The sequence below is a fragment of the Euprymna scolopes genome, chromosome 4 (assembly GCF_053919585.1).
Source record: "Euprymna scolopes isolate OS-2025 chromosome 4, ASM5391958v1, whole genome shotgun sequence".
Classification (NCBI taxonomy): domain Eukaryota; kingdom Metazoa; phylum Mollusca; class Cephalopoda; order Sepiida; family Sepiolidae; genus Euprymna; species Euprymna scolopes.
The window spans coordinates 126314283-126335072 of record NC_136485.1 but is presented as its reverse complement, the minus strand read 5'-3'; the positions used below and the strand labels follow the sequence as shown (position 1 = coordinate 126335072).

General features: G+C 45.2%; 1 long non-coding RNA gene across 1 annotated transcript in view; it reads left to right on the top strand.

Annotated features, from left to right (window-relative positions):
- The window catches only part of LOC145272983 (uncharacterized), a 200429-nt gene extending 179968 nt beyond the window's left edge, over nt 1-20461 (top strand). Inside the window, exon 3 of the long non-coding RNA XR_013866146.1 lies at nt 20082-20461. This is a non-coding gene — a long non-coding RNA (uncharacterized LOC145272983). The remainder of the gene's footprint in view (nt 1-20081) is intronic.
- Nucleotides 20462-20790: the final 329 nt, after the last annotated feature.

Here is a 20790-nt window from a genome sequence, read left to right as displayed (position 1 = left end):
CTTGGATTCGGAGGAAATTGTCCTTAAAGGGTCGCGCGGAGGCATGTGCTACGTACGTGTTTCCTTTGATCCTTTACCGTTTATCTGTTCTTCCCCTGCCTGCGGACCGCTATAAGGCTTTAGAGCGCCTCCTTTTCAAACTGCTATGGAAGGGAGGAAAGCCGTTTGTCCGTAGACAGGTCTGTACGCAGAAGCTTAGCGAGGGAGGCTTGGGGATGCATGATCTGCAAAGCCATAAACATGCAGAAAGATTGGCGTTCCTGAGTCGGACACTGATGGATGAAACGCCATGGGTACCAGTCGTGGAACAGGCTTTTCCACGGCTCATATCCGCCCCTGCCGCTGAAGGTCGCAAAAGACCAGTGGGGGAACGGTGTTTCCTGACCGAATGCCGAGCCGCCCTTAGGGCATTGCCGAGGTCCAGGGACCTTGCACGGCCTAGGTGGAGGCTATATGAGGAATTAGTGGTGGGGACTGCAAAAGACCCGCTGGTGGAGCGGCTACATCTGTCGAGGGGGGAAGTTCTCTCGCTTTGGAATTGGGCGCCTGCCAGTAGCTACATCAATAATTCTGAATTTTCAATAACGTGGAGGCTAGTCCGGGCCGCGCTGCCACTCTTTGGCAGACTATCCAAGGATTGTAGGGATAGCGAATATTATTATCCCCCGTGCCCACGCTGCAATGATGAAGAGGAGGAGGAAACGAGAGAACACGCGTTCTTTCTTTGCAGCGGGGTGCGGAGTCTCTGGGAGTATGTCGAAGGGGTAACGGCTCGCATCGACCCCGAGCGGTCGGTGCCACTTGATTTAGCGTACGTAGTCGACAATGTGGACCCGCCGTTTGACAGGGAGAAACGGTTGGTGTTTCTAGCGATCCTAGCGGTAGCTCGGTTAGTGACGTGGTATACACGTCTGGGCATTGTCTATGAGGGGCGATCTTTTTCCGATCAGGATCTGGTTGTTTATTTTAAGCATCAACTAAAAATAAAAATCAGATGTGATTGGAAGAGATTGTCCCGCATAGACTTTGATAGGAGATGGGTGCACAACACTAGTTTGTGCATCCGACGAGGAGCTAGGTTCGAGTTCGTGTTTCCACCCTAGTGGTATTGTTCCTAAGGTGCTGAGGTTTGGTTTTCTCGGAACCCAGCCCCTTATGTAAAGTAATATAAGGTTAACCTTATACGATGGGTAGGAGTAGGCTAGGTAGGTGTGTAACCACCAAGAGTGGATAGCTTATGCTTTATTAGGGCCTAGACTAGGGTAGTATGCATGTTATTCTGTTCCCGTAGTCTTTTATTTTTTCGTTAGATTGGCACTAAGAGAGCTTCCAAAGATGCCCAGTCCACTTGTTTATTTTGTCCCCGGCCTATTTTTGCCCATTACGCACTTTTATCTTGGAAGACGCCATCCACCCCGGTTTACCCCAACCCCAAGTTATTTTTCACACATACCCTTAGGTCCTCCACTCCCCTCTAGGGAACGACCTGCTTGCTTTCACCTCTTCCCCCCGGGGGAGAGGAGCGGAAGACAGTGGGCGTTTCACACGACAGACCAGCTATTAGGTAGGGAGGGTCCCTTACTAACCTGCCCCCATAGGCATTTTGTTTATTTGCTTTCTTTTTCTTTCTTTTGGGGTGTTTTCTAGTTTGCCCCCCTCCCCATCATTTCACCCCCATTTTAATTATAATATAAAAAAAAAAAATAAATAAATAAAAAATAATAATAATATACTTTATTTTGTATATAAATAAGTTTTGTTTTGTTCCTGTATATATTTGTTTTAAAATTTTTCAGCGTGAATGTCGCCCGCCATCCGTGTAAGCTGGGGAGCTGTTATTTTAAGTAGGTCCTGGTAAGAATGTAAGGCGGTTATGCAAATAGTGCGTGATAGAAACTCTAGTATAGGTTTTACTTAATAAAGTACTTGCTATCAAACGCAAGTCTAGCCTAGGACTAGCAAAGACCCCTATTTTTCCCCACTTCCAGTGAGACCCAGCAGAGTTGGGGGCCGAAGCAATCAGCACCAGCGAAATCCCCAGAGTACTACAGAAGGCTTTTTGAGGACAAATATAAGAACCTGACAAAAGGGAACCAGATAGAGGTGGTTCCAGAGACACTGACGAAGATAAGGGAGAGATCAGTGTCCCTGCTGACTCTGAATGCCACCGGAAAGGGCCTTCTGGGAAGACCGAAAGACCGCATGATGGAGCTGCTGGGAGAACTGAGGATCCCCGCTCAGTACGCCGTTAGACGCTTTAACGCCATGTGGGAGGTCCTCTTGCCAACAAAGGACGATGCGGAGAAGCTGGCAAGAGGGGATCTCACATGGAAAAACATCAAGGTACGGCCAGAGTACCTTTCAAAGAGGAGGACGCTGGTCACAATTACAGGGGTGCCGTGCTTTCTTGTGGAGGAGCAGCTGGGGGCAATCATGTCCCAATATGGAGAAGTCGAAGGCATCGAGGCGGTAAAGGGCCCCCGGAATATAATGTCGGGAGACTACAAGATTAAGATGAGGCTGTCCCGCAAGGAATTCCACGGGATCCCGGCCCAATTCACCTGCGAGGGCTGGTCCACGCCGTCATTGTGGAGGGCAGAAGACCCCAGTGTTGGCAATGCCAAAAAACAGGCCACGTAGCGAGGTTCTGCCCTCAAAGACAAGCCGGAATAGCCGAGACGGGCAAATCAGCGGAGAAAAACCCCCCAACAGAGACCAGGAAGGAGGAAGCAGCCCCAGCAAAAGAAAAGTGGAGCACAGTGGCGGCCAAAAAGGGGGCAAAGAAACAAGAGCCGGCTCCACAAACAACAACAAGAACGATGGCAACGGCTACCAAACGAAAAGCGAGAGGAAGCTCCTCAAGTTCCGACAGCGAAGGGGCCGAGGACAAACAGAGGGAGAAGAGAGAGAAGAAAGATGACAAGCAAGACCCGAGCACTGAGCTTCAGCCGCAAAGCCCTCAGGAAGAAGATCAGCAACCCCCCCCCTATTTCACACTCCTAACGAGGAAACGGAGCAAATGGAAGCTCCAGTAGAAAAAGTTGTCCAAGAAGCCCAAGAGGAAGAAGCAAAGGAGAAAAGGCTGGAACAAAAGTCGGCAGCCCCGAGGGAGGGGAAAACCAGGAAGCACCCTTTCCTTCCCGGGGAACAATTATGCAACGCCGACTTAAGTAACGCGGTCTCTGATTTAAATGGGAGACAGAGGCGATACTTAAAGGAACTGGAAAGTCTCCGGAAAGTGGACGGAAAAGAGGTGGCAGACCCCAGGAACTTCCAGGATGCTCCGTCTATTATCACTTTCGTCCGGGTGAATAGGGGAGGAAGAGCGAAAGCGCTATGGCGCATGATAGAAGCAGCCAAGTCGGCCTTCGGGGGCCTCAAAATCGTGGACGGGGAGCACCCATCACTTGGAAAAATAACCACACAATGTGAAGGGAGGGTCCCGCTTTATGTTCACCCCTCCCTTTATAGGGCTCTGAAAATGACGTTCCCCTTGGACGTGGGGGGCCTGGCTCGAGACGGACGGCTTACGTCCGACCTGCTCACGGGCAGTCTTGGTCAGGCCTTCGACGTCCTCACTCCCGAGGATTTTAGACCCTTAGTAGAAGAATATTACTAGTTAGGGAAACATGGCCTTGAACCTAGCTAGTTTTAATGCGAGGGGCATGAGATCTCGAAGCAAGGCTGCTCGCGTGCTGAGGGATCTCGTGGCCCTTGAGGTAGACGTAGCTGCCCTACAAGAAACCCACTTTGTTGGGGATGGGGACTGCGATGTGCTGGTAGACGATTTTCATGTTTACTCAGCATATGGCAGCCTCCATAGCCGGGGGGTTTCTGTACTAGTGAGTCGCACTCTGGCTGCGACGGTTACGCTTGTTCACGCGGACGCTCATGGGAGGCTGGTCGTGGTCGATGTTGCCGTTAAAAGCGGCGCGTTCCGGATCGTGGCAGTTTATGCGCCTAATATCCAAAGCGAGAGGGTTTCCTTTTTTCGGCGGGTGGAGGTGTTTCTCTCTTCGGGTCCGGAGCGGGTAGTGTTAATGGGGGACTGGAATGCCATCCTGGACCCCAAGATAGATAAGGTCGGGGGGGGCTAGTGGGTTGGAAAGGTGTGACAACACCCTGTCTGGCTTTATGGCCTCGAGCGATCTAGTCGACAGGTTCCGTCTGGATCACCCAGGGAGGGAGATGTAGACGTGGCAATCTAGTTCGGCCGCCGGTCCAAGTACATACTTGGACCGGATGTTAATCAGAAGGGGCGACGTAGATTTTCTATCTTGTCCCACGTTCCACTGGCTAGGTCATTCGGACCACAAACTTGTGTTGGCCCGTTTGAAATTAGGTAATAGGCCTAGGTTGGCGGGCTACTGGAAGATGAACGTCTCCTTGTTGGAGTCGAACGACTTTCGGGAGCAGCTGACAACACTAATTCAGAGGGAGTTAGTGGGGGCGGTTACCGGGAGTAGCTGGTGGGTTAAACTTAAGGTCACCATTAGGTACTTTTGTGTCCAATACAGCCAACGCCTCGCGCTAGATAGGGCTCGGACCAAAAGGCACCTAGATGATAGACTGACCCGGGCGGTGGCAGGGGGGGGATTCCCTAGATCTAGCTCTAGTTAAGGGGGACCTCAATCGCTTGGCTAGCGAGCGATATGAAGGTCAAGTAGTTAGGGCTAGGTTAAACAGAGTCTCCAACGAAGCCGTGAATGTTGACGCTGTTGAGCGTAAGGCTGCTCTAAGACGTGGCTCGGATGGGTACATTCGGGAGGTGAAAAACCTGGAAGGGCGTTCTCTCGTGTCGGCACGGGAGATCTGCAATGGGTTTCGGCAACATTTGGAGGAACGCTTCACCCAACTACCCAGACTCCGCGGCCAGGAGTTTGGCGGCTATTTAGCTGGCTCGCCCCGCCTTACTGCGGCCCGAGCGGCTAGCTGCGAGGGGATGGTTACGGAGCGTGAGGTCATTACTGCGTTGAAGCAGGTTGGCCACAACAAATCTCCGGGGCTTGATGGTTTGCCCTACGAATTGTTCTTGAGGCTGTCGCCCATGTTTGTGCCCCTTCTGACGGGCGTGTTTAACCACTGGTTTGCCCAGGATTCGAACCCGAGGCAGGTAACCATGGAGTGGTCACGCTTCTGAAGAAGGGGGACCAACATGGAGGGGGGAATCTAGACGATTATAGGCCCATTACTCTGCTTAACGCAGATTTCAAGATTTTGGCCCGCGTTCTTGCGAACCGACTGCAGGTTGTTATCGGTGACTTGGTCGAACCGGATCAGAACTACGCTGTGAAGGGTCGATCAATTCAGAACAATCTGCACTTGATTCGCACGATCATAGAGGGGTTAGAAGACGACGCTGAAGCCGCGCTGATCAATTTAGATCAGTCCAAGGCATTCGACAGGGTGGACCATGGGTTCCTGAGGGCTGTTGTGGAAACCGCCGGCTTTGGTCCGGACTTCCGCAAGTGGATCTCCGCCCTGTATCGTGATCCCGCGGTAGTGGTGCAGGTAAATGGTAGGTTGTCGGAGCCCTTTGGGGTCTCCCGGTCGGTGCGGCAGGGTTGCCCGCTGTCGCCTCTGCTGTATGTCCTGGCGTTGGAGCCCTTCCTTCGCAAATTAAGGGACGAGGCGGCGAGACCAGTCCTGCGCGGCATAGCTCTGCCTGGCGGCAAATTTGCCAGGGTGTCCGCGTACGCCGATGACGTCACCGTGTTCGCTGCGCGCCGTAGCGATATTAGAGCGGTGATAGAGGCGATCGCTGAGTATGAAGTTGTTACAGGGGCCGTGATCAATCGCAGCAAGTCCGTCGGCCTGCGGTTGAGCGCCTGGACCGGGGTAAACTCGCTTCCAGGTGCGTTCGGCTGGACTGATGGCCCAGTAAAATCCTCGGTGTGTGGTTCGGGCCGGACCTCCAGTTGGACAAGAATTGGTCGGAAGTACAGACTAAGGTCGAGTCGTCGGTTGGGACTTGGATTCGGAGGAAATTGTCCTTAAAGGGTCGCGCGGAGGCATGTGCTACGTACGTGTTTCCTTTGATCCTTTACCGTTTATCTGTTCTTCCCCTGCCTGCGGACCGCTGTAAGGCTTTAGAGCGCCTCCTTTTCAAACTGCTATGGAAGGGAGGAAAGCCGTTTGTCCGTAGACAGGTCTGTACGCAGAAGCTTAGCGAGGGAGGCTTGGCGATGCATGATCTGCAAAGCCATAAACATGCAGAAAGATTGGCGTTCCTGAGTCGGACACTGATGGATGAAACGCCATGGGTACCAGTCGTGGAACAGGCTTTTCCACGGCTCATATCCGCCCCTGCCGCTGAAGGTCGCAAAAGACCAGTGGGGGAACGGTGTTTCCTGACCGAATGCCGAGCCGCCCTTAGGGCATTGCCGAGGTCCAGGGACCTTGCACGGCCTAGGTGGAGGCTATATGAGGAATTAGTGGTGGGGACTGCAAAAGACCCGCTGGTGGAGCGGCTACATCTGTCGAGGGGGGAAGTTCTCTCGCTTTGGAATTGGGCGCCTGCCAGTAGCTACATCAATAATTCTGAATTTTCAATAACGTGGAGGCTAGTCCGGGCCGCGCTGCCACTCTTTGGCAGACTATCCAAGGATTGTAGGGATAGCGAATATTATTATCCCCCGTGCCCACGCTGCAATGATGAAGAGGAGGAGGAAACGAGAGAACACGCGTTCTTTCTTTGCAGCGGGGTGCGGAGTCTCTGGGAGTATGTCGAAGGGGTAACGGCTCGCATCGACCCCGAGCGGTCGGTGCCACTTGATTTAGCGTACGTAGTCGACAATGTGGACCCGCCGTTTGACAGGGAGAAACGGTTGGTGTTTCTAGCGATCCTAGCGGTAGCTCGGTTAGTGACGTGGTATACACGTCTGGGCATTGTCTATGAGGGGCGATCTTTTTCCGATCAGGATCTGGTTGTTTATTTTAAGCATCAACTAAAAATAAAAATCAGATGTGATTGGAAGAGATTGTCCCGCATAGACTTTGATAGGAGATGGGTGCACAACACTAGTTTGTGCATCCGACGAGGAGCTAGGTTCGAGTTCGTGTTTCCACCCTAGTGGTATTGTTCCTAAGGTGCTGAGGTTTGGTTTTCTCGGAACCCAGCCCCTTATGTAAAGTAATATAAGGTTAACCTTATACGATGGGTAGGAGTAGGCTAGGTAGGTGTGTAACCACCAAGAGTGGATAGCTTATGCTTTATTAGGGCCTAGACTAGGGTAGTATGCATGTTATTCTGTTCCCGTAGTCTTTTATTTTTTCGTTAGATTGGCACTAAGAGAGCTTCCAAAGATGCCCAGTCCACTTGTTTATTTTGTCCCCGGCCTATTTTTGCCCATTACGCACTTTTATCTTGGAAGACGCCATCCACCCCGGTTTACCCCAACCCCAAGTTATTTTTCACACATACCCTTAGGTCCTCCACTCCCCTCTAGGGAACGACCTGCTTGCTTTCACCTCTTCCCCCCGGGGGAGAGGAGCGGAAGACAGTGGGCGTTTCACACGACAGACCAGCTATTAGGTAGGGAGGGTCCCTTACTAACCTGCCCCCATAGGCATTTTGTTTATTTGCTTTCTTTTTCTTTCTTTTGGGGTGTTTTCTAGTTTGCCCCCCTCCCCATCATTTCACCCCCATTTTAATTATAATATAAAAAAAAAAAAATAAATAAATAAAAAATAATAATAATATACTTTATTTTGTATATAAATAAGTTTTGTTTTGTTCCTGTATATATTTGTTTTAAAATTTTTCAGCGTGAATGTCGCCCGCCATCCGTGTAAGCTGGGGAGCTGTTATTTTAAGTAGGTCCTGGTAAGAATGTAAGGCGGTTATGCAAATAGTGCGTGATAGAAACTCTAGTATAGGTTTTACTTAATAAAGTACTTGCTATCAAACGCAAGTCTAGCCTAGGACTAGCAAAGACCCCTATTTTTCCCCACTTCCAGTGAGACCCAGCAGAGTTGGGGGCCGAAGCAATCAGCACCAGCGAAATCCCCAGAGTACTACAGAAGGCTTTTTGAGGACAAATATAAGAACCTGACAAAAGGGAACCAGATAGAGGTGGTTCCAGAGACACTGACGAAGATAAGGGAGAGATCAGTGTCTCTGCTGACTCTGAATGCCACCGGAAAGGGCCTTCTGGGAAGACCGAAAGACCGCATGATGGAGCTGCTGGGAGAACTGAGGATCCCCGCTCAGTACGCCGTTAGACGCTTTAACGCCATGTGGGAGGTCCTCTTGCCAACAAAGGACGATGCGGAGAAGCTGGCAAGAGGGGATCTCACATGGAAAAACATCAAGGTACGGCCAGAGTACCTTTCAAAGAGGAGGACGCTGGTCACAATTACAGGGGTGCCGTGCTTTCTTGTGGAGGAGCAGCTGGGGGCAATCATGTCCCAATATGGAGAAGTCGAAGGCATCGAGGCGGTAAAGGGCCCCCGGAATATAATGTCGGGAGACTACAAGATTAAGATGAGGCTGTCCCGCAAGGAATTCCACGGGATCCCGGCCCAATTCACCTGCGAGGGCTGGTCCACGCCGTCATTGTGGAGGGCAGAAGACCCCAGTGTTGGCAATGCCAAAAAACAGGCCACGTAGCGAGGTTCTGCCCTCAAAGACAAGCCGGAATAGCCGAGACGGGCAAATCAGCGGAGAAAAACCCCCCAACAGAGACCAGGAAGGAGGAAGCAGCCCCAGCAAAAGAAAAGTGGAGCACAGTGGCGGCCAAAAAGGGGGCAAAGAAACAAGAGCCGGCTCCACAAACAACAACAAGAACGATGGCAACGGCTACCAAACGAAAAGCGAGAGGAAGCTCCTCAAGTTCCGACAGCGAAGGGGCCGAGGACAAACAGAGGGAGAAGAGAGAGAAGAAAGATGACAAGCAAGACCCGAGCACTGAGCTTCAGCCGCAAAGCCCTCAGGAAGAAGATCAGCAACCCCCCCCTATTTCACACTCCTAACGAGGAAACGGAGCAAATGGAAGCTCCAGTAGAAGAGGTTGTCCAAGAAGCCCAAGAGGAAGAAGCAAAGGAGAAAAGGCTGGAACAAAAGTCGGCAGCCCCGAGGGAGGGGAAAACCAGGAAGCACCCTTTCCTTCCCGGGGAACAATTATGCAACGCCGACTTAAGTAACGCGGTCTCTGATTTAAATGGGAGACAGAGGCGATACTTAAAGGAACTGGAAAGTCTCCGGAAAGTGGACGGAAAAGAGGTGGCAGACCCCAGGAACTTCCAGGATGCTCCGTCTATTATCACTTTCGTCCGGGTGAATAGGGGAGGAAGAGCGAAAGCGCTATGGCGCATGATAGAAGCAGCCAAGTCGGCCTTCGGGGGCCTCAAAATCGTGGACGGGGAGCACCCATCACTTGGAAAAATAACCACACAATGTGAAGGGAGGGTCCCGCTTTATGTTCACCCCTCCCTTTATAGGGCTCTGAAAATGACGTTCCCCTTGGACGTGGGGGGCCTGGCTCGAGACGGACGGCTTACGTCCGACCTGCTCACGGGCAGTCTTGGTCAGGCCTTCGACGTCCTCACTCCCGAGGATTTTAGACCCTTAGTAGAAGAATATTACTAGTTAGGGAAACATGGCCTTGAACCTAGCTAGTTTTAATGCGAGGGGCATGAGATCTCGAAGCAAGGCTGCTCGCGTGCTGAGGGATCTCGTGGCCCTTGAGGTAGACGTAGCTGCCCTACAAGAAACCCACTTTGTTGGGGATGGGGACTGCGATGTGCTGGTAGACGATTTTCATGTTTACTCAGCATATGGCAGCCTCCATAGCCGGGGGGGTTCTGTACTAGTGAGTCGCACTCTGGCTGCGACGGTTACGCTTGTTCACGCGGACGCTCATGGGAGGCTGGTCGTGGTCGATGTTGCCGTTAAAAGCGGCGCGTTCCGGATCGTGGCAGTTTATGCGCCTAATATCCAAAGCGAGAGGGTTTCCTTTTTTCGGCGGGTGGAGGTGTTTCTCTCTTCGGGTCCGGAGCGGGTAGTGTTAATGGGGGACTGGAATGCCATCCTGGACCCCAAGATAGATAAGGTCGGGGGGGCTAGTGGGTTGGAAAGGTGTGACAACACCCTGTCTGGCTTTATGGCCTCGAGCGATCTAGTCGACAGGTTCCGTCTGGATCACCCAGGGAGGGAGATGTGGACGTGGCAATCTAGTTCGGCCGCCGGTCCAAGTACATACTTGGACCGGATGTTAATCAGAAGGGGCGACGTAGATTTTCTATCTTGTCCCACGTTCCACTGGCTAGGTCATTCGGACCACAAACTTGTGTTGGCCCGTTTGAAATTAGGTAATAGGCCTAGGTTGGCGGGCTACTGGAAGATGAACGTCTCCTTGTTGGAGTCGAACGACTTTCGGGAGCAGCTGACAACACTAATTCAGAGGGAGTTAGTGGGGGCGGTTACCGGGAGTAGCTGGTGGGTTAAACTTAAGGTCACCATTAGGTACTTTTGTGTCCAATACAGCCAACGCCTCGCGCTAGATAGGGCTCGGACCAAAAGGCACCTAGATGATAGACTGACCCGGGCGGTGGCAGGGGGGGGGGATTCCCTAGATCTAGCTCTAGTTAAGGGGGACCTCAATCGCTTGGCTAGCGAGCGATATGAAGGTCAAGTAGTTAGGGCTAGGTTAAACAGAGTCTCCAACGAAGCCGTGAATGTTGACGCTGTTGAGCGTAAGGCTGCTCTAAGACGTGGCTCGGATGGGTACATTCGGGAGGTGAAAAACCTGGAAGGGCGTTCTCTCGTGTCGGCACGGGAGATCTGCAATGGGTTTCGGCAACATTTGGAGGAACGCTTCACCCAACTACCCAGACTCCGCGGCCAGGAGTTTGGCGGCTATTTAGCTGGCTCGCCCCGCCTTACTGCGGCCCGAGCGGCTAGCTGCGAGGGGATGGTTACGGAGCGTGAGGTCATTACTGCGTTGAAGCAGGTTGGCCACAACAAATCTCCGGGGCTTGATGGTTTGCCCTACGAATTGTTCTTGAGGCTGTCGCCCATGTTTGTGCCCCTTCTGACGGGCGTGTTTAACCACTGGTTTGCCCAGGATTCGAACCCGAGGCAGGTAACCAAAGGAGTGGTCACGCTTCTGAAGAAGGGGGACCAACATGGAGGGGGGAATCTAGACGATTATAGGCCCATTACTCTGCTTAACGCAGATTTCAAGATTTTGGCCCGCGTTCTTGCGAACCGACTGCAGGTTGTTATCGGTGACTTGGTCGAACCGGATCAGAACTACGCTGTGAAGGGTCGATCAATTCAGAACAATCTGCACTTGATTCGCACGATCATAGAGGGGTTAGAAGACGACGCTGAAGCCGCGCTGATCAATTTAGATCAGTCCAAGGCATTCGACAGGGTGGACCATGGGTTCCTGGGGGCTGTTGTGGAAACCGCCGGCTTTGGTCCGGACTTCCGCAAGTGGATCTCCGCCCTGTATCGTGATCCCGCGGTAGTGGTGCAGGTAAATGGTAGGTTGTCGGAGCCATTTGGGGTCTCCCGGTCGGTGCGGCAGGGTTGCCCGCTGTCGCCTCTGCTGTATGTCCTGGCGTTGGAGCCCTTCCTTCGCAAATTAAGGGACGAGGCGGCGAGACCAGTCCTGCGCGGCATAGCTCTGCCTGGCGGCAAATTTGCCAGGGTGTCCGCGTACGCCGATGACGTCACCGTGTTCGCTGCGCGCCGTAGCGATATTAGAGCGGTGATAGAGGCGATCGCTAGGTATGAAGTTGTTACAGGGGCCGTGATCAATCGCAGCAAGTCCGTTGGCCTGCGGTTGAGCGCCTGGACCGGGGTAAACTCGCTTCCAGGTGCGTTCGGCTGGACTGATGGCCCAGTTAAAATCCTCGGTGTGTGGTTCGGGCCGGACCTCCAGTTGGACAAGAATTGGTCGGAAGTACAGACTAAGGTCGAGTCGTCGGTTGGGACTTGGATTCGGAGGAAATTGTCCTTAAAGGGTCGCGCGGAGGCATGTGCTACGTACGTGTTTCCTTTGATCCTTTACCGTTTATCTGTTCTTCCCCTGCCTGCGGACCGCTGTAAGGCTTTAGAGCGCCTCCTTTTCAAACTGCTATGGAAGGGAGGAAAGCCGTTTGTCCGTAGACAGGTCTGTACGCAGAAGCTTAGCGAGGGAGGCTTGGGGATGCCTGATCTGCAAAGCCATAAACATGCAGAAAGATTGGCGTTCCTGAGTCGGACACTGATGGAGGAAACGCCATGGGTACCAGTCGTGGAACAGGCTTTTCCACGGCTCATATCCGCCCCTGCCGCTGAAGGTCGCAAAAGACCAGTGGGGGAACGGTGTTTCCTGACCGAATCCCGAGCCGCCCTTAGGGCATTGCCGAGGTCCAGGGACCTTGCACGGCCTAGGTGGAGGCTATATGAGGAATTAGTGGTGGGGACTGCAAAAGACCCGCTGGTGGAGCGGCTACATCTGTCGAGGGGGGAAGTTCTCTCGCTTTGGAATTGGGCGCCTGCCAGTAGCTACATCAATAATTCTGAATTTTCAATAACGTGGAGGCTAGTCCGGGACGCGCTGCCACTCTTTGGCAGACTAGCCAGGGATTGTAGGGATAGCGAATATTATTATCCCCCGTGCCCACGCTACAATGATGAAGAAGAAGAGGAAACAAGAGAACACGCGTTCTTTCTTTGCAGCGGGGTGCGGAGTCTCTGGAAGTATGTCGAAGGGGTAACGGCTCGCATCGACCCCGAGCGGTCGGTGCCACTTGATTTAGCGTACGTAGTCGACAATGTGGACCCGCCGTTTGACAGGGAGAAACGGTTGGTGTTTCTAGCGATCCTAGCGGTAGCTCGATTAGTGACGTGGTATACACGTCTGGGCATTGTCTATGAGGAGCGATCTTTTTCCGATCAGGATCTGGTTGTTTATTTTAAGCATCAACTTAAAATAAAAATCAGATGTGATTGGAGGAGATTGTCCCGCATAGACTTTGATAGGAGATGGGTGCACAACACTAGTTTGTGCATCCGACGAGGAGCTAGGTTCGAGTTCGTGTTTCCACCCTAGTGGTATTGTTCCTAAAGTGCTGAGGTTTGGTTTTCTCGGAACCCAGCCCTTATGTAAAGTAATATAAGGTTAACCTTATACGATGGGTAGGAGTAGGCTAGGTAGGTGTTTAACCACCAAGAGTGGATAGCTTATGCTTTATTAGGGCCTAGACTAGGGTAGTATGCATGTTATTCTGTTCCCGTAGTCTTTTATTTTTTCGTTAGATTGGCACTAAGAGAGCTTCCAAAGATGCCCAGTCCACTTGTTTATTTTGTCCCCGGCCTATTTTTGCCCATTACGCACTTTTTTCTTGGAAGACGCCATCCACCCCGGTTTTCCCCAACCCCAAGTTATTTTTCACACATACCCTTAGGTCCTCCACTCCCCTCTAGGGAACGACCTGCTTGCTTTCACCTCTTCCCCCCCGGGGGAGAGGAGCGGAAGACACTGGGCGTTTCACACGACAGACCAGCTATTAGGTAGGGAGGGTCCCTTACTAACCTGCCCCCATAGGCATTTTGTTTATTTGCTTTCTTTTTCTTTCTTTTTGGGTGTTTTCTATTTTGCTCCCCTCCCCATCATTTCACCCCCATTTTTATTATAAAAAAAAAAAAAAAAAAGGGAAAAAATACTTTATTTTGTATATAAATAAGTTTTGTTTTGGTCCTGTATATATTTGTTTTAAAATTTTTCAGCGTGAATGTCGCCCGCCATCCGTGTAAGCTGGGGAGCTGTTATTTTAAGTAGGTCCTGGTAAGAATGTAAGGCGGTTATGCAAATAGTGCGTGATAGAAACTCTAGTATAGGTTTTACTTAATAAAGTACTTGCTATCAAACGCAAGTCTAGCCTAGGACTAGCAAAGACCCCTATTTTTCCCCACTTCCCCCTACTGGCCCTGGTGCCTAAGTTGTTACGGACCCCAAATAAGGCCTTGGCAGTAGATAATGCCAAGGTCGGGGCCGTAACGACTAAATACAAGTTCGTCGTTAACTACGCCACAGACCGCATTTCATTCTTGGCCGCCATCTCGGTCACTGATCTGAACTACGCCGCCATATTTGTTCAACATAATGTCTCAAAACTTAACAGGTTATGCGCCCAGCCATCGTCTTTTCTTTGACGGATTGGAATCTAAATTCGAATTGTGGCAGGTAAAATTTCTGGGCTATCTAAGGATTCGAAAAGTACACAAAGTGATACAATCTCTAACAGAGAATTCAAACGACCCCGAATTTCTCGAAAAGAACGCGACTGTTTTTGCAGAACTGATTCAATGCTTAGACGATAGAAGTCTGTCTCTGATTATAAGAGACGCATTGAATGATGGACGGAAAGCATTGAACATATTAAGAGAACATTATTTATCAAAAGGGAAACCGAAAATAATAATAGTAATAGTTTCGGCTTCCATTCGTTTTAGAGAGGTCAGTTCAGTATATAAAGAAATAATTTTGGGTTTTCCTTTCGATAAATAATGCTCTCTCAATATGTTCAATGCTCTGCAGCCATCGTCCAGGGCTTCTCTCATTACTAGTGATAGACTTCGGTCATCTAAACACTGTATTTATTCTGCAAAGACAGTTGCGTTCTTTTCAATGAAATCCGGGTCGTTTCTGTTTTCAGGTTGTGTTTGAAGTACTTTGTGTAGCTTTTGGATTTCTAGATATCCTAGAAATTTAACTTGCCACAATTCGGATTTTGATTCGGATCCATCGAAATAAAGACGCACGCTGGGCCCATAGCATCTAGAAATGTAAGCCTAACAAATAATCTCTAAAAGTGTAAAAACTAACATAAAACTTAACCTAGATTTAAAACAGGTCAAGACACTAGATATCTACGCTAAATAGCACACACAAAGGAACGGATTAACCGGCGGTCAACTGGGCCTGTCTCCTGTAAGTTCTTGCTCATTGGCTGATTAGGAAGGGCGCCGTGGATACTAGAAATCTGATTGGCTAAATAAAAACTCAATAAAAGGTGCGTATATAAATCGCGAGACAACCACAAAATTCTCGCATAAGCCTAAGGAATCCTAGAGTAGATGAAACGCGGAATATTCAGTGTAGCTTAATCGCCATATATATTTTATAGCTTACTATATATATATATATATATATATATATACATATATATATATATATATATATAAATTTAAAGGAGATTAGACTAATAGTCTAAAGAGCTAAGTGTATTTTAATGTAACAGTGAAATTACTAGTTTAATTAAAATACAGGAAATGCTCGTTGTAATTTAGATATATAATAAGCTCGATAGTTAAATGTCCTAGAGCTAATTCAATATTAAGTAATGTGATTTACAATTTAAAAATTAAAAAAAAATTTTTTAATTTAAAAATCAAATTTTAATTAAATTAAAAATCAGTTTCATAAGAAGGAACAACAACAAAGTCAATTATCTGTACGATCGTTTCGGAAATCCGTGCTTTTTATTTGTGGTATACATGAAGTTATGTAGAACAATTATATATAGTTTTTTTGGTAAGCACGGTCTCCTCATCAGCAAATTTAGGAGGATTTTTATTGAATTTAAAAGACACCATAAATAAACCTAGCATTAAAAGTAAGGCAGATGAATCTTTTTAAAATTCATCATTCAATAAAATAAAAAGCTATAGCAAACATCTAAATGACTACTTTAAACACAGTTCCTGATTTCAAAAAAAGAAAAACTAAAAGATTCATCTGCCTTACTTTTAATGCTAGGTTTATTTATGGTGTCTTTTAAATTCAATAAAAATCCTCCTAAATTTGCTGATGAGGAGACCGTGCTTACCAAAAAAACTATATATAATTGTTCTACATAACTTCATGTATACCACAAATAAAAAGCACGGATTTCCGAAACGATCGTACAGATAATTGACTTTGTTGTTGTTCCTTCTTATGAAACTGATTTTTAATTTAATTAAAATTTGATTTTTAAATTTAAAAAATTTTTTTTTAATTTTTAAATTGTAAATCACATTACTTAATATATATATATATATATATATATATATATATATATATATATATACATATATATATATATAAAGCTTGACGTCTGTGTGTGTCTGGTCACGAAAAAGGCTCCTATATGGTTGACTATTATAGAAAACTGATCACATATAATGATAGAAGATGTATCGCGACACAGGAATGGGTATGTTGGATCTGGCATAATGATGATTCATTAAAATTGTGGGGTCTGCGTACGCGCCTGGTCCACAAAGTATGGAAATAAAACATTTAAAAATTTAAAAAAAACGTTTGCAAGTGTTTTTGATATAGATGTACATAATAATACTTTGATAAGTATGTTTTAACTTAAATAGGGATGGTATAATAAAATTGTGGGGTCAGCGTTCGCGCCTGGCCTCCATAGAATGGAAATAGGCACAATCTTTAATGAAGACTTTTCATATCTATCTGTGTAATTATATACTTTAATAATTATGTTTCAGTTTGAAGAAATATGGTATAATAATATTATGTGGTGTTCGTTCGCGCTTGACCTCCATAGAATGGAAATATGTCACAAAGTTTAACAAGGTTTTTTTTAATATAGATCCACAGAATATTGTGATAAGTGTTTCAGTGTGAACAGGTATGGTATAATAAATTATGGGGTTTATCTATTTTATTTTTACTTTTATCATATTTTGCTTGGGTTTTGATACCTCCAAATTCGAAGCTATCTCTTTACAACCCTCTCTTTTCATAACCTATCATACTTTCATAAATCAGAGTCCATTTTCTGTAGGCTGTTTTTTAACCCAGTCAACGACGGGTACTTTCACTAGTATATATATATATATATATATATATATATATATATATATATATATATATATATATATATATATATAATTTTTATTATGGGCAACAACGCTTATCAAAGTCTATAGGTCACGATATTAAAGGCGATTGACTGCCAGGTTGCCGATGAGATAACGCAAGAAAAAGTACACTTAGCAGTTCCTCCCTCAGATTTGGCAACAGTTCCCCATCTAATGACATATGTGAATAAGGGTGCTGGTAGTGAAAAGATAGAAGCTAAGTTTTAGATGCATTAAAGGTAACTAGCTAGTTAGCAAGATTTAGACGTGACTCCAAAGACAGCTGTCTACATCGGCAAGACGCTGTTCTGCATTTTCAGCAAACTTCTTTAGAATATGATAGACACATTTATTTAATATGACACTTGCATTCTCTACATTTTATTTGCTGCTGCAAACACATGTATTTCGATTGTGTTCAGGAAATGTACATCGAAGAAACTTTAGTAATTGTGTATATTATTTGCATCCAATTGATGTATAATAAAGGTAGCACTCAGAAGTTACGAGGAAACTGAAAAAATGATCACAGAAAAAAAAACGAATCTACAAATATCATGAAATTTAAAAATACACACATAAAAACACCAATATATATATATATATATATATATATATATATATATATATATATATATATATATATAGTCTTTGAAGTTTTTACCCTTTAAAACTATACAAAAAATATGTTTTATCATTCGTTAGAAAACCATCTAGTCAGTAAATTATTTAATCACCTGCAATCACTGCATCAACTCGTTCTCGAATTTACTATAGTACCAATAATTTATTTTTCGAGGATCATCAGTTGTTTACCATGAAACACTGTTTCGGGGATTTATATATATATAAGTTTGTTATGAGTAAAGCTCAAAACTGTTTTTTTTTTTTTTACCGGAAATTGACCGAAAATAAAATGAGGGTAGAATTAAGTAGAAAAAAAACAGTATTTATTTGGTAATGTTAATAACAAAGTTTATTAAATAAAAACGCTTAAAAATACAAGAACATAATTTAAAATTTTTATTAAAGTCTATGCATAATTTGAATTTGTTGTGTTTTATCTCGTAAATTAGTTAACTATATTTTAAACGTTGACTTTATTTAACGTTTTTAATCATGAATTTAAGTCTTCCTCTCATGATTGCGTTATATACACTGCGTGTCAAATTATTAACGAGGTAACATTTTTTACCAGTTTCAGAAACTTGCCGGTAGTTTCGTATCAAAAGTTTCAGAAGCGTTCGTAATGCTGAGTTGCGCGTACTGTGAAATTTTCGTACTGTTCTGCGCAATGTAAACAACTTTCAACTGTAATTGCTGAATCCACGGTATTTGAGGTGTGTCAAATTATTAACAAGGCAGTTTGTTTCGTCAATAAAATGGGCCGTAAAGGTGGTTTGAGTAGTTCTGAAATGAGTACCATCCAAATAAGTCGAGAAAGTGACTAGCTAAGGAAAGAACGATAACTCAATATTACTAGCATGTCGTTTTAATTAAAAAAATTATGAAACGACGTTACCGCTCTTAATTATCTAGCATATTTCTCATTATTTATAAAGATGTAGACTACATTTCTCTATCGATTTGACATCCAGCACTCATCTCAACCAAGTCGCTATAACTTTTTCGTGTTTTATCCGGCAAAATGTCTACTATTATTATATTAAAGAAAAATGAAAAGCATATTCTTTCTTTTAATTTTTAAAACACTTACCTAAGATAATATACGCAGTGTTATTAGTCTGGGTCTCTCCGATCTATGCAATTAAAATATTTTTAAGTCGTATTTTCAAGTAACACTTGTATTATACTTGCCTGGTGCCCGGCATTGCCCGGGTGTTTGGAGGTGTGTGTTGAGCAAAAAAAGAAAAAAATGTGGTAGTAGGCATGCAGGCTCTAACCTGTACTGCGAAGGAGGAAAAGAACCTAAAAAAAAACGTTACGTTTTTGCTGTTACACTCATCGTCAAACCGGAAGTGACGTAGGTTTAAATTAACGCTAGTCAATTGAAAAAGAGACGATGACTTTCGAAAATATCGACTAAAAAAGCGATCACTCCCTGTATAATAGTGCACAGTTAAGGGTATAGGAATTAATGTTTTTAACTAATTTTTCGATATTTGTCGTCCGAAGAGTTGAGCTTCAGAACGCCACCGATCTTGTGAAAATTCGTCGCCTTTGTCGAAAGTTTTCGGCAGATATACATACATACATACATACATACATTTAAACAGACGGGTGAGATTTATATTATAGATGTTTGTATTTCTCGTGCAAATATTGGGAAAGGATTCAATACTTCCTTAAAAGACTTCTTAGCGAAACACGACACGTGTATGAATTCCTATATTTTAGAAACACTACCTCGATATCTAGTCTATATTTCTGTGAACGAACGGACACACGGACACAATTCGCGGATGGCTGCTGCATAAAAATGAAATGGAGGAAATATTTTGAGATTTTAAATGCCATTTAAATTGATGTGATATATCTTTCGTTCTTTTGGTTTAGGAATCGAACAAAGCTGACGAATTCCTCCCAAGACAATTCTTAAAGAGAACAGTTGATGCGTTCACTATTCTGTGGGGAACTTAAAGTAGCTACAAGCTAAAATATTTGTACGAAATACCACCTTATTTTAAAAGATGATTATGTTTTTGTTTTTTTAAGCGAAAGACAGTTGTTCTAACGTTGAGCAACTGGTACAGTATTTTCCAAAAAAGATTTAAAATCATGCATCACAACAAATGTCATATGATATAGAAAATTTTTTTTGTACTTGACTGGAGTTTCTCCCAAAATATTTTTTTAAAACACACAATAAAGAAAGGTGTGTATAATGTACGTACTCGTGAGGGAAAAAATATCGTATTCCAAAAATCACGTAAATTATTCAAGTATCTTTATTTTTAAATTAAAAAAATCAAATTGTATCGCTAAACAAAGAGCGACAGGTTTTTGACGCCATTTTTTAAAATAGTCTCAGTGAATACTGGAGATAACGCCAAATAATTCAAACAAGATTTTTGTTGGTTTTCAGCATTATAATTATATACCTACGAATTCCCATTAATCGCTTAAAAAATTAGTTTACTTAGAAAAATAAAACTACGTGATTAATTTACGTAATTTTTTTTAAATATATTTTCTTTTCCTTAGAGACATATGCATCATACCAATTTTTCTTTCTTTCTTTTTTTTTCAGATTGGGGAGCTCTCAACAAGCATCTAACTTTAAAATAATTAGAACGGCAGTTGCCAACATGTGCTCTGTAAGCCTCTGCGATTAGCGATGAAAATGCAATTTGAAACCTAAATATGAAAGACCAACCAACATCACAAATATATCAACGGAGTTGCGTGAACGCATCTGTAAGATATAATTATAATTATTCTGGTCCTTTTCATAAGAACAAGCGCTGCTTATCCAGCTTTAACTCAAAAGGAAAAAGTATAACTCCACAAAGACATTATTATGTACTTCCTTATTGTGTTTTAAAAAGCTATACACACAAATTAATCCAGTATTTTGATTTTTTGAAAATAAAATTAAATATTGAAATCCATTTTTAACACCTACAAACACCCAGACGTCTATTATATAATTCTCACCCGTCTGTTTAAATGTATGTATGCATGTATGTATGCATGTATGTATGTATGTATGTATGTATGTATGTATGTATGTATGTATGTACGATGGATCCTGACAAGATCGGTGTCATTTTGAAACTGGACGTCTCGGACGACAAATACCGAAAAATTGGCCCAAACATTAATTCCTTCACTCTAAACTGGTCAGTTTTGTACAAGGAGGGGTCGATTTTTTGCAAGTCATCATATCGATTAGATTGATTTAATTTTAACGTTCCGAAATTCCGGTCACGTCATGGGGCATTGATAAGACATAAGAT